This window comes from Maylandia zebra, linkage group LG12, assembly GCF_041146795.1.
Source record: "Maylandia zebra isolate NMK-2024a linkage group LG12, Mzebra_GT3a, whole genome shotgun sequence".
In the NCBI taxonomy this organism is placed as follows: domain Eukaryota; kingdom Metazoa; phylum Chordata; class Actinopteri; order Cichliformes; family Cichlidae; genus Maylandia; species Maylandia zebra.
In genome coordinates, this window is record NC_135178.1 from 5,127,250 (window position 1) to 5,142,073 (window position 14,824).

The 14,824-nt window shown below is 44.8% G+C and overlaps 1 long non-coding RNA gene across 3 annotated transcripts; it reads left to right on the plus strand.

The window, feature by feature from the left end:
* Positions 1-10,203: 10,203 nt before the first annotated feature.
* On the plus strand, positions 10,204-14,199 carry LOC143421329 (uncharacterized). Of its 3 annotated transcripts, none has more exons than XR_013100953.1 (5): positions 10,204-10,362; positions 12,738-12,807; positions 13,207-13,326; positions 13,611-13,669; positions 13,849-14,199. It is a non-coding gene; the product is annotated as an uncharacterized LOC143421329 (long non-coding RNA). The 3 variants fall into 3 exon arrangements; XR_013100955.1 differs by lacking the exon at positions 10,204-10,362 and adding an exon at positions 11,553-12,038; XR_013100954.1 differs by lacking the exon at positions 12,738-12,807.
* The last annotated feature ends 625 nt before the right edge of the window (positions 14,200-14,824 follow it).

Genomic DNA, 14,824 nt, shown 5'->3' on the forward strand with positions numbered 1-14,824 from the left:
CACTGAGGGAACGCCTTCCGCCCTCCGACGCCTCCACCGTGACCTCCACTTCTTAGAGGAATTGCCCACAGATCAAGCATGGAGTGTGCCTGAATGGACATACAGAACTCCAAGGTTCGGCCCAGTGTTGAGGGTTTTCCCAAAGGAGAGGGCCCGGCGGGCGGTGCCTCACAGCCCTCTGCCTCTGGGAGTGGCCCCTTTCTACTAAGGAGGCAAGAGGTGGCCAGGAGTGTGTCAGCAAGTTCTGCATGTCCTGGTGACCCTCCACCTGTTTCACAGGTGGGTGCAGCCTGATCTATCTAGTGAAAGTCTAGACAGACCAGACCAGCTCAACCACACAGACACTTCCTACCTGATTTGAGGACAAAAGCAGAGTATGCAATATGTGGGACACACACACACACACACACACACACACACACACACACACACACACACACACACACACACACACACACACACACACACACTCACAGATCAGTTGAAAGGGACAGAAGAAATGGCAAAAGTGAGAATATCTCACACACACACAACAGAGGGGGAAGAGATAGAGAAATTGGCAAATGTGAGATCATGCTAAGCAGCTTGAACTGAAAGTGACTGGAAATGTTTACGTTAGATCAGCCACCCATCCATTCTCTGCTGTGTTTCTTTTCCAGTGTCACAGGGCAGCTCGAGCCTATCCCAGCTATCTTAGGGCGAGAAGCAGGGTGCACCCTCGACAGGTCACCAGTCTGTTACAGGGCTAACACATAGAAACAGAAAACCATTCGCACCTATCACCAATTTACACTCTTCGATTACCTATTGCCACTAACTGCAGGTCGTTGGACTGTGGCAGGAAGCCGGAGTACAAGGAAAGAACCCACGCAAAAACAGGAAGAACATGCAAACTCCACACAGAGCGACGGTAGAGCTGAACTCAAGACCTTCTTCCTGTGCGGTAACGGTGCTAACCACTGTGCCGCCCGCGTGTGAGCAACCGTCTCCCAGAAATTTAAAAAAGTTCAGTTACTTTCTTTCAAGCTGCTTACACTACATTAACTTTTGTTTTTACACAATCTCAGAAGAGGAGAGCCACTGAGGGAACGCCTTCCGCCCTCCGACGCCTCCACCGTGACCTCCACTTCTGAGAGGAATTGCCCACAGATCAAGCATGGAGTGTGCCTGAATGGACATACAGAACTCCAAGGTTCGGCCCAGTGTTGAGGGTTTTCCCAAAGGAGAGGGCCCGGCGGGCGGTGCCTCACAGCCCTCTGCCTCTGGGAGTGGCCCCTTTCTACTAAGGAGGCAAGAGGTGGCCAGGAGTCTGTCAGCGAGTTCTGCATGTCCTGGTGACCCTCCACCTGTTTCACAGGTGGGTGCAGCCTGATCTATCTAGTGAAAGTCTAGACAGACCAGACCAGCTCAACCACACAGACACTTCCTACCTGATTTGAGGACAAAAGCAGAGTATGCAATATGTGGGACAAACACACACACACACACACACACACACACACACACATACACACACACACACACACACACACACACACACACACACACACACACACACACACACACACACACACACACACACACTCACAGATCAGTTGAAAGGGACAGAAGAAATGGCAAAAGTGAGAATATCTCACACACACACAACAGAGGGGGAAGAGATAGAGAAATTGGCAAATGTGAGATCATGCTAAGCAGCTTGAACTGAAAGTTACTGGAAATGTTTACGTTTGATCAGCCACCCATCCATTCTCTGCTGTGTTTCTTTTCCAGTGTCACAGGGCAGCTCGAGCCTATCCCAGCTATCTTAGGGCGAGAAGCAGGGTGCACCCTCGACAGGTCACCAGTCTGTTACAGGGCTAACACATAGACGCAGAAAACCATTCGCACCTATCGCCAATTTACACTCTTCGATTACCTATTGCCACTAACTGCAGGTCGTTGGACTGTGGCAGGAAGCCGGAGTACAAGGAAAGAACCCACGCAAAAACAGGAAGAACATGCCAACTCCACACAGAGCGACAGTAGAGCTGAACTCAAGACCTTCTTCCTGTGCGGTAACGGTGCTAACCACTGTGCCGCCCGCGTGTGAGCAACCGTCTCCCAGAAATTTAAAAAAGTTCAGTTACTTTCTTTCAAGCTGCTTACACTACATTGACTTTTGTTTTTACACAATCTCAGAAGAGGAGAGCCACTGAGGGAACGCCTTCCGCCCTCCGACGCCTCCACCGTGACCTCCACTTCTGAGAGGAATTGCCCACAGATCAAGCATGGAGTGTGCCTGAATGGACATACAGAACTCCAAGGTTCGGCCCAGTGTTGAGGGTTTTCCCAAAGGAGAGGGCCCGGCGGGCGGTGCCTCACAGCCCTCTGCCTCTGGGAGTGGCCCCTTTCTACTAAGGAGGCAAGAGGTGGCCAGGAGTCTGTCAGCGAGTTCTGCATGTCCTGGTGACCCTCCACCTGTTTCACAGGTGGGTGCAGCCTGATCTATCTAGTGAAAGTCTAGACAGACCAGACCAGCTCAACCACACAGACACTTCCTACCTGATTTGAGGACAAAAGCAGAGTATGCAATATGTGGGACACACACACACACACACACACACACACACACACACACAGATCAGTTGAAAGGGACAGAAGAAATGGCAAAAGTGAGAATATCTCACACACACACAACAGAGGGGGAAGAGATAGAGAAATTGGCAAATGTGAGATCATGCTAAGCAGCTTGAACTGAAAGTTACTGGAAATGTTTACGTTAGATCAGCCACCCATCCATTCTCTGCTGTGTTTCTTTTCCAGTGTCACAGGGCAGCTCGAGCCTATCCCAGCTATCTTAGGGCGAGAAGCAGGGTGCACCCTCGACAGGTCACCAGTCTGTTACAGGGCTAACACATAGACGCAGAAAACCATTCGCACCTATCGCCAATTTACACTCTTCGATTACCTATTGCCACTAACTGCAGGTCGTTGGACTGTGGCAGGAAGCAGGAAGCCGGAGTACAAGGAAAGAACCCACGCAAACACAGGAAGAACATGCAAACTCCACACAGAGCGACGGTAGAGCTGAACTCAAGACCTTCTTCCTGTGCGGTAACGGTGCTAACCACTGTGCCGCCCGCGTGTGAGCAACCGTCTCCCAGAAATTTAAAAAAGTTCAGTTACTTTCTTTCAAGCTGCTTACACTACATTGACTTTTGTTTTTACACAATCTCAGAAGAGGAGAGCCACTGAGGGAACGCCTTCCGCCCTCCGACGCCTCCACCGTGACCTCCACTTCTGAGAGGAATTGCCCACAGATCAAGCATGGAGTGTGCCTGAATGGACATACAGAACTCCAAGGTTCGGCCCAGTGTTGAGGGTTTTCCCAAAGGAGAGGGCCCGGCGGGCGGTGCCTCACAGCCCTCTGCCTCTGGGAGTGGCCCCTTTCTACTAAGGAGGCAAGAGGTGGCCAGGAGTCTGTCAGCGAGTTCTGCATGTCCTGGTGACCCTCCACCTGTTTCACAGGTGGGTGCAGCCTGATCTATCTAGTGAAAGTCTAGACAGACCAGACCAGCTCAACCACACAGACACTTCCTACCTGATTTGAGGACAAAAGCAGAGTATGCAATATGTGGGACAAACACACACACACACACACACACACACACACACACACACACACACACACACACACACTCACAAATCAGTTGAAAGGGACAGAAGAAATGGCAAAAGTGAGAATATCTCACACACACACAACAGAGGGGGAAGAGATAGAGAAATTGGCAAATGTGAGATCATGCTAAGCAGCTTGAACTGAAAGTTACTGGAAATGTTTACGTTAGATCAGCCACCCATCCATTCTCTGCTGTGTTTCTTTTCCAGTGTCACAGGGCAGCTCGAGCCTATCCCAGCTATCTTAGGGCGAGAAGCAGGGTGCACCCTCGACAGGTCACCAGTCTGTTACAGGGCTAACACATAGACGCAGAAAACCATTCGCACCTATCGCCAATTTACACTCTTCGATTACCTATTGCCACTAACTGCAGGTCGTTGGACTGTGGCAGGAAGCAGGAAGCCGGAGTACAAGGAAAGAACCCACGCAAACACAGGAAGAACATGCAAACTCCACACAGAGCGACGGTAGAGCTGAACTCAAGACCTTCTTCCTGTGCGGTAACGGTGCTAACCACTGTGCCGCCCGCGTGTGAGCAACCGTCTCCCAGAAATTTAAAAAAGTTCAGTTACTTTCTTTCAAGCTGCTTACACTACATTGACTTTTGTTTTTACACAATCTCAGAAGAGGAGAGCCACTGAGGGAACGCCTTCCGCCCTCCGACGCCTCCACCGTGACCTCCACTTCTGAGAGGAATTGCCCACAGATCAAGCATGGAGTGTGCCTGAATGGACATATAGAACTCCAAGGTTCAGCCCAGTGTTGAGGGTTTTCCCAAAGGAGAGGGCCCGGCGGGCGGTGCCTCACAGCCCTCTGCCTCTGGGAGTGGCCCCTTTCTACTAAGGAGGCAAGAGGTGGCCAGGAGTCTGTCAGCGAGTTCTGCATGTCCTGGTGACCCTCCACCTGTTTCACAGGTGGGTGCAGCCTGATCTATCTAGTGAAAGTCTAGACAGACCAGACCAGCTCAACCACACAGACACTTCCTACCTGATTTGAGGACAAAAGCAGAGTATGCAATATGTGGGACAAACACACACACACACACACACACACACACACACACACACACACACACACACACACACACACACACACACACACTCACAAATCAGTTGAAAGGGACAGAAGAAATGGCAAAAGTGAGAATATCTCACACACACACAACAGAGGGGGAAGAGATAGAGAAATTGGCAAATGTGAGATCATGCTAAGCAGCTTGAACTGAAAGTGACTGGAAATTCAGCCACCCATCCATTCTCTGCTGTGTTTCTTTTCCAGTGTCACAGGGCAGCTCGAGCCTATCCCAGCTATCTTAGGGCGAGAAGCAGGGTGCACCCTCGACAGGTCACCAGTCTGTTACAGGGCTAACACATAGACGCAGAAAACCATTCGCACCTATCGCCAATTTACACTCTTCGATTACCTATTGCCACTAACTGCAGGTCGTTGGACTGTGGCAGGAAGCAGGAAGCCGGAGTACAAGGAAAGAACCCACGCAAAAACAGGAAGAACATGCCAACTCCACACAGAGCGACGGTAGAGCTGAACTCAAGACCTTCTTCCTGTGCGGTAACGGTGCTAACCACTGTGCCGCCCGCGTGTGAGCAACCGTCTCCCAGAAATTTAAAAAAGTTCAGTTACTTTCTTTCAAGCTGCTTACACTACATTGACTTTTGTTTTTACACAATCTCAGAAGAGGAGAGCCACTGAGGGAACGCCTTCCGCCCTCCGACGCCTCCACCGTGACCTCCACTTCTTAGAGGAATTGCCCACAGATCAAGCATGGAGTGTGCCTGAATGGACATACAGAACTCCAAGGTTCGGCCCAGTGTTGAGGGTTTTCCCAAAGGAGAGGGCCCGGCGGGCGGTGCCTCACAGCCCTCTGCCTCTGGGAGTGGCCCCTTTCTACTAAGGAGGCAAGAGGTGGCCAGGAGTGTGTCAGCAAGTTCTGCATGTCCTGGTGACCCTCCACCTGTGTCACAGGTGGGTGCAGTCTGATCTATCTAGTGAAAGTCTAGACAGACCAGACCAGCTCAACCACACAGACACTTCCTACCTGATTTGAGGACAAAAGCAGAGTATGCAATATGTGGGACACACACACACACACACACACACACACACACACACACACACACACACACACACACACACACACACACTCACAAATCAGTTGAAAGGGACAGAAGAAATGGCAAAAGTGAGAATATCTCACACACACACAACAGAGGGGGAAGAGATAGAGAAATTGGCAAATGTGAGATCATGCTAAGCAGCTTGAACTGAAAGTGACTGGAAATGTTTACGTTTGATCAGCCACCCATCCATTCTCTGCTGTGTTTCTTTTCCAGTGTCACAGGGCAGCTCGAGCCTATCCCAGCTATCTTAGGGCGAGAAGCAGGGTGCACCCTCGACAGGTCACCAGTCTGTTACAGGGCTAACACATAGACGCAGAAAACCATTCGCACCTATCGCCAATTTACACTCTTCGATTACCTATTGCCACTAACTGCAGGTCGTTGGACTGTGGCAGGAAGCAGGAAGCCGGAGTACAAGGAAAGAACCCACGCAAACACAGGAAGAACATGCAAACTCCACACAGAGCGACGGTAGAGCTGAACTCAAGACCTTCTTCCTGTGCGGTAACGGTGCTAACCACTGTGCCGCCCGCGTGTGAGCAACCGTCTCCCAGAAATTTAAAAAAGTTCAGTTACTTTCTTTCAAGCTGCTTACACTACATTGACTTTTGTTTTTACACAATCTCAGAAGAGGAGAGCCACTGAGGGAACGCCTTCCGCCCTCCGACGCCTCCACCGTGACCTCCACTTCTGAGAGGAATTGCCCACAGATCAAGCATGGAGTGTGCCTGAATGGACATACAGAACTCCAAGGTTCGGCCCAGTGTTGAGGGTTTTCCCAAAGGAGAGGGCCCGGCGGGCGGTGCCTCACAGCCCTCTGCCTCTGGGAGTGGCCCCTTTCTACTAAGGAGGCAAGAGGTGGCCAGGAGTCTGTCAGCGAGTTCTGCATGTCCTGGTGACCCTCCACCTGTTTCACAGGTGGGTGCAGCCTGATCTATCTAGTGAAAGTCTAGACAGACCAGACCAGCTCAACCACACAGACACTTCCTACCTGATTTGAGGACAAAAGCAGAGTATGCAATATGTGGGACACACACACACACACACACACACACACACACACACACACACACACACACACACACACACACACACACACACACACACACACTCACACTCACAAATCAGTTGAAAGGGACAGAAGAAATGGCAAAAGTGAGAATATCTCACACACACACAACAGAGGGGGAAGAGATAGAGAAATTGGCAAATGTGAGATCATGCTAAGCAGCTTGAACTGAAAGTGACTGGAAATGTTTACGTTAGATCAGCCACCCATCCATTCTCTGCTGTGTTTCTTTTCCAGTGTCACAGGGCAGCTCGAGCCTATCCCAGCTATCTTAGGGCGAGAAGCAGGGTGCACCCTCGACAGGTCACCAGTCTGTTACAGGGCTAACACAGATACAGACAACCCTAGACACTTAAGAGCATTTCAGAGTTTCTCCACAAACTTGGATTTTGGAAAGAGGCCGGAGCACGTGGAGTGAACCCCCACAAACACTTTGAGAACATGAGAAATCCATACAGAAAGACCTCAGCCTGATAGTGGAGTTGAACTCAGGACCTTCTTGCTGTGCGGGCAACTATATTAACCACTGTGCCACCGTGTTGTCCTTGTTTGTTCACCCGTCAATGAATTCATTTACTTCATTACTAAGCTTCTTACCTTTACACATGCACCCACACACAGGGGAAAGAGCTAGAGGAAATGGCAAATGTTAGATGATAATCTCTCTCTCACTCACACACACAAGACAAGGGGAGAGAGAAAGAAGAAATGACAAATGTGAGATCATCGCACGCACACACACACACACTCACAAACACACAAGCACACAAACAGACACACACAGGGGATAGAGATAGAGGAAACGGCAAATGTGAGATCAAGCTAAGCAGGTTGAATCAAAAGTGACTGGACATATTTACGTTTGATCAACGGTCTCCAAAATGTGAGTGAAGTTGGCCCCCCCACCTTCTTCAAATCCAACAAAAGTGGTATCAAACGTTTGTGCTGCAAAAATTTTCGTTTGTGCTGCTATCATTTTAAAGATATTAATAAAAATTTCTAGAGGTCATCAGAGGTCAACCAGCCCCCTCATATTAATGGAATCAAACAAAATTGGTGTCAATCAGTTGTGCTATGTTTGTGCTGGTTTGTGCTCCTAAAATTGTTGTTTGTGCCGCTATCATTTTAAAAATATTAATAAAACAACGTCTTGATGCGTGCTTAATCATCCGGGTAAGTAAATTCCAAAAGGTTGATTCTGTTCATCCGGACACTTTCAGTGGGAGAAACGTTTCGTCACTCATCCAAGTGACTTCTTCAGTCTCAGCTGACTGCAGTTTTCCCCAATCTTATAAACAGTACATTTGACCTTTACATTTTCATTAATGTCTTTGAAAACAGAAGCAGCACAAACGACAACTTTAGCAGCACAAACCAGCACAAACATAGCACAACTGATTGACACCAATTTTGTTTGATTCCATTAATATGAGGGGGCTGGTTGACCTCTGATGACCTCTAGAAATTTTTATTAATATCTTTAAAATGATAGCAGCACAAACGAAAATTTTTGCAGCACAAACGCAGCACAAACGTTTGATACCACTTTTGTTGGATTTGAAGAGTGAGTGAAGTTGGCCCCCCCGCTCACGTCTCCAAGACATTTAAATGGATGTGCTGCAGGGATTGTCATAACATAACCTGATTAACATGTTATCTGCTGACTGTTAGGGGTCGACAAGCAAAACGAGCTCCTGGTACAAAATGCCTTACTGTTTCCCATTACCACAAATGATGCAAAGGTTGCTCTCCACAAATGTGGGCATAGTGTGCTATGAGTGCGTCATAAAACTGTAGAGATAGAGCTTATGTGAGATGTTTGTGTGATGCTATAACAGAGCCGCAACAAATTTTTTGAAGTGATCAGCAATAGCTGTGAAGCTATTCATTACTGAGTTCATGTTTGGAACTTTGATTTCTGTTTATTTTTCTGTTTGTTTTCAATAAATTGGATGCTCAAAAAATGCTTTTGTCCAATTTCTGCTTGTTGCATGTTGAAGCTCTACTTGGAACCTTGTTAAGATCCAACCATGCAAAATATGACTTTTTTATTTTTTTGTTGCAATTTTTCAAGAGGTCTTAAACTTTTGATCGGGACTGTATCTCTATTCAGACCAGCTTGATTGTGACATCACAGAACAGAACCTCCCTGCAGTCTGTTGTTTTTATTGTGTGTGTGTTTTTTTTTAAATCTGCCATTGCTTTAGATATTTCAACCTTTTTGAAAATTATTTTCTTTTGCAGTTAGGATCCTTATTTGCTTTAAATCCATCACAGTACAGCAAACTAACCTTTTTAAACACAACCGAGTATTTTCCTGCAGCCTTTAAGTAACACAGTCTACCTAAGTTTGATTTGTAGCACGTTTCACACTATGTAAAAAACATAATGTTACCTGTACAGACCCAGTATGTGATTTAAAAACACGAGGACTTACACGTGATCTTTAAATGAGGAGTCCTTACCTTTAAATGTAACGTCTCTTCTTCCTCTCCTGTCTTGTCTTTCTAAACCTTCTTCTTGTCTCAGCTTGATTTCTTGTTTCTTCGTGTCAAACACCGCAGCCGGCGATTTGGCTACCAACGCACTGTGCTACACACTACACACAGTTTGTGTGTGCTGACATTTGTTGAGCTGATAGAAACGCTGCATTTGAAATTATCTGCCAATTAAAAAAAAAAAAAAGTCACTCCCTTTATGCGTCTTCCTCTTCGGATAGGTAGATCCCAACGTACCGAAGCCGCAACTTAGGGACACATGCCGTTTTTCCGGTCTTGTGGCAAAAAGAAAAAGAAAAAAAGAAGAAAAAACCCCAAGTGTCCCACTCTTAACTCCTGACCTTTTCAAATGTCCACAAAGTCCGCATTGACTCTACAACTTCCTTTATCTTCGTTCCCATGGTAACGAAGGGATACACATATTTATAAAGGAGAATGCGCTTCTATCTGATTCTATCTGAAAAACCGTTGAGAAGTGCTGTGGTTTTTAGCCCCACTTATTTGCGCTCTTCCTCTCCTTCATCGGGTGCAGCTTCACCTAGGGATGGATGGACACACACACACACACCCACTGCTCCACCCCTCCCCTGATGCTGCTCAGCCACAAACCACACCCCGCCACAGGCACGTGCAGAGGGGGGGCTAGAGGGGCTTGAGCACCCGCCCCTTTCCTGATGGGTGCCCAAAGTGCCCTTTTGTTGAGGCAACTTTTTAAAAAAAAATTATTATTTTTTTTATGTGTGTGTGTGTGCGTGCGGAGTCTTGTCTGTGCCCATCAACAATAATATTTAACTATTAATCACAGTTTTGCTAAATAAAAGGATCTGGCTTGCATCAGTCACATGATCACATTTAACCAATGATCGCCCTTGACGGCAGAACGCGCTGGTTACGAGCCGGGAACGAGCTCACAAAGAGCACGCGCATTTGTTGCGGTCCGGAGCTGTAGGAGAAACACAAGTTAACTCAGAGACACAGACTGATGCGACAAACCCAGTAAGTAGGTGCACAGCGTGCACTGTAGTGTATAGCACCCAGGAGTATTAGCTTATTACGTACACGTTGGTAAGTTGTCTTGTGGCAACTGACGAACTGAAACAAACGAGCGTGCTGTGTGTGCAACAGCGCGACAAACATTACCTGTCCTTTTATTAACTGCACAAGCAGTGCTGGTCACAGCTGCTGGCTACCTGTGTAAGGCTGTCATGGATCTGTAGCTCTGTCACCGTTTTAGGGAACATATTTAGTTTTAAAGTAAGTTTCCGGGCTTTTCCTGCCTTTCTGGAGGGATTATATTTCACTAAAAAACGATCTAATATGCATGTCCACATAATAATTATTATAATTATAATATATTAAAAACACACGCTGTATTTTAAAGAACATACATTAAGAAGCAGATTATATTAGATTTATATTTTAAATAAGACAAAAGTTGGATTTTACAGCAGTAAAATGATTGTATCTCTGCAGTTTAAAAATGTAATAAGCTTTGCCCCTGCACAGAGTGGATAGTGAAACAAATGGAATCATCATAAATACATTATTTCATATTTATTACTTCCCCCTCCTCATTGCGTTATTATTGTAGCTCTAGTAATAAATAATAATGTAAGGATTATGGATCAGCACCGTGATGCCCATAGTATATACAGTATTCTGAAGAAGGTCTAAAATGTCACTGTGTGTGCGTGCATGTGTGTGTTTTATTTAGATGGATTTTTTTAAAAAATATTACTCATGATATAACATTGTCCAGACATGCCTGGTAAGGACATGAGGAGGAAACAGCAGGAGCTGTGTGAGGCTACTAAAGGCAGTGCTATAACATTTTTCTGTCATCATTTTATTATAGATTAAGTGCAAGAGTTGTTAGGTGTGGATAATTAGATTATAGTTTATTGCAATAGCAAGTTGTGCCTTCAAAGGAGCTTGCAAAGACTACGATGACCTGGATGACTGAGAACCTTCACAGACAAGTTGTGCCTTGTTCTCACATAGCAAGTGGAGAGTGATATATGAAATGATGGGATGGAAGGAAGAAGAGAAGCAAAGAGTGATTCACAGGCAGAGCCTAATTTATTTCTCACAGTTTTTTGTTGCCTTATGGTTCCAAGCGCTGTCACCAATCTTTGCATTTTGTTATTATCTCATGACACTTGTTTAATCAGCTACCATCTCTCCTGTGGACTTTTTAATGTCTACAGTCTCAGATCAACACAGCCCTTCTCTTCCCATATTAGATTCTTGATGAATGTGTGTTGTTGTTATTCAACCTGGTTCAATGTGCCCCTTTTTAACTTTGAGCACCCGTCCCTTTAAACCTCTCTGCACGGCCCTGCCCCGCCACAGTGCTTTTCAGATTTTTAAAATGTAGTTAATGAATTATTCAGTGTGTTTCAAACTAAACTGTTTATAAAACCAACAAAACCCCTAAAAATTAATCTTAACTACGTGTTTTGTCAGTTACTCAAAACATTTTTCTAAATGAGATAATATGTGGTTTGTGGCTCAGCTGCAGGGAGGGCTTTGGCTGGTGGGTTCAGGGTGTGGTGTCAGGGGATGCTGACCCACACGGCTGTTCTGCATCATCTGATCATGTTGGGACTGTGTGCTGCACGGGAAGAAGGTGGCTGGAAAACTGCACAAGCAGAAGAAACCAACGACAAACTGTAAATAAAAGCATCTACGTGCTTGTAACATGCATGCTTTACACCCTAACTGTTTATTAAGCATAACAAGGTTTTAATAAAATAGACATTGATTTCCTTAAACAATTTAGAAGAAAAAATAGCAGTCATCATAAAGCTAACAAAAAAAAACACGGAAAAAATGCCTGAATAGCACAAGTGATTAATGCCATCAAGCTAATGCTAAAGAAGCAGCAGACAATGACAGGTCAACATAAAATAACTAAATCTTAAGGAATGAGTAATAACATAATGTATGATTAACTATATTTCACATTTATGAATGAATTACATTTTTCAGGTTTATTATCATTATGATTCAGACATAATGCAGCTGTAAAGATCACATTTAGTAGCAAATTTCTCATCAATAGAACCCAACACTAATTATATTTGATTTGGAGAGAATTAGAGAGATAGAGAATTATAAAAAGGGAATTAAAAAACACAGCATGGTACATTATTACAAATAAGGCACTCCCACATCAAAAGTAAAACTTGGAAGCTTTGTGTCTCTGTCATTATTTCTTCTGCCATACAGCTACACCGCTGGAGCATGGTACACAGAAGTCGCTTTAAAAAAATACATTTAGTATAGCTCTTCAGGCATAGAAAACATAACTTTACCTTACATCGAGGACAAACAACAAATTTACAATTCCACTTGCTGTACTCAACCAGGAGGTGAGACAGGGACGGATAGAAGGACATCCGTGGACTTCCTCCAATGAACCAAAGGTTATCTGGGCAGGTTTGTAGTGTTTTTAGTGATTTTCACAGCAGTCTTTCCAAGGCCGTGGACTCTCCCATTCCCTCAAACACTGCAAGCAGAATTCAAACGGCTGTCCATTTACTGCTGTGCACACTTTACAGAGGACATTCAAATCTGATCCATTCTCTCTTATCACAATGGATCTGCATTCGGGACACTACAGGGAGACCTCCCTTATGGGGATGCTGCTGACATATTATAAATTGTTATATCTATATTTAGCCTAATGGTAAGGAGAAATATTACTTTTTTCCACCGTCGAGATCCTTTGAGATCAAAGTGGATCAACAGCTTCACCAAATGAAGCACTATAAAAACTGCACAGGAAAAATATCCCTAACTTCACCTGTGATCACACGGTAGTTTTCTGTTGCAAAGGGAACAAAGAGAAAGACTTCACTGAGTGAAAAAGGATGAAGATACAAGCTGGTGATGATCCAGTGCACCTGGTCTCAGGACGTGAAGAAAAAGCCTGATCACCTTCTCCACAAAAACAAGGTGAGCTTAATGTTATGATTGATTTTAGCTTTTCAAGTTATGTATGTTACTTTCATAATAGTCACAGATTATATTGCAAACGCAGTGATTGCTGTTATGTGTATGATGACCAAAACTCTCTAAAAAACTGTTATTTCTTGCTGGCTTTCAATGGAAGATTATACCCATCCATTCAATTGAATTTGTTTTGAAGTCTTTTTCTGCTTTGATTGAGCTTGAAAGTCAAAAACACCACCAACAAAAAACTTTTAAAACTGCTTTTTGTTTCCTTTTTTCCTTTGAAGAAATCCTGAGCAGGAGGAACCAAACAGCTAAGAGCATCTTGACCACAGTGGGGGAAAAGGTGTGCACTGAGGATGATTTTGAAATATTAACTTTGTTGTCACTGCTAAGGAGTTTTGGACACAGGAGTGTGTTTAAAATGTGTGCATCTTCAGTGGTGTTCAGGGAACCTGACATAATAGTTTTTGACATGTTTAAATATTTTGTGAGGTTCATCTCTGTCCTCTGTTGTGTGTGTAGGATATCTTATGGCTGAAGTCCGGCTGACTGTCGCTGGGAAGCTATTGGTGAACGACTCTGCATCTCTATCTGAATATGGGCTCAAGCCCTCGTGCGTGGTGCAGATGGTGGTGAAGGTCCACAGAGGCTGACAGAGACCAGCAATATGATACATCCAAAGGACAAAATGCATCATCTTTGCTAACTGGCACTGAACTGTGTCGTCTTTGATCTTTGGTTTTCTTCTACACTTAAACATACAGCTCAATGAAGCATTAAATGTAAGCGACTGTATAACTTACTTGTTATAATAGTCTTACAGAGTAGGCCTTGAGATGGAGAGGATAGATGCAGCTTCAGTAAAAGACATTTTCAGGGAAAGAACATTTTCCAGTTCCTCTTTGGAAATTTGAATATTGTGAAAAATGATTTGAAAAAACATGTTTTTAATAAGGCTTTGAGCTAAATGTGGAAAAATGTTGCTACTAATTCCAGCATCATTCAGTTTACAAACGACGTCCCATTGAATAACTGGAATCCCCCCTCCCCCATTTTCACATAATGTGAAGCCATCCAGTGGGATGGTTCACATTTTTGAAACTCCTGATATTGCGTGAAATCCCTTTATGCACACTTTGACTACAAGGGGTAGCCGACAAGCATTAAAAAAGGATAATGTTTTTAAAAATGGGAAGAGCAACCAAATTATAACATAACATTAAAGTGAGCATGTGCTACACACCTCCTGCATGAATCAATAAATTCAGATATATTTAATCAGTGATGCAAAATCTTACAAAACATGCTTTGGTTTTGTCGAGTGGACTCTTGCTGCCTTTAGCAGAGAGTGCTAATTCTGGGACTGGTGGATGCTTACAGCACACAGTATATGAAGAAAACTATAAAGATGTTTACATACAGCCTATAAACATGGAGTGATGGTAATACAACCACAAATTTGTTTCACAGCTGAAATTAATCAGATAAAAATAAAAAC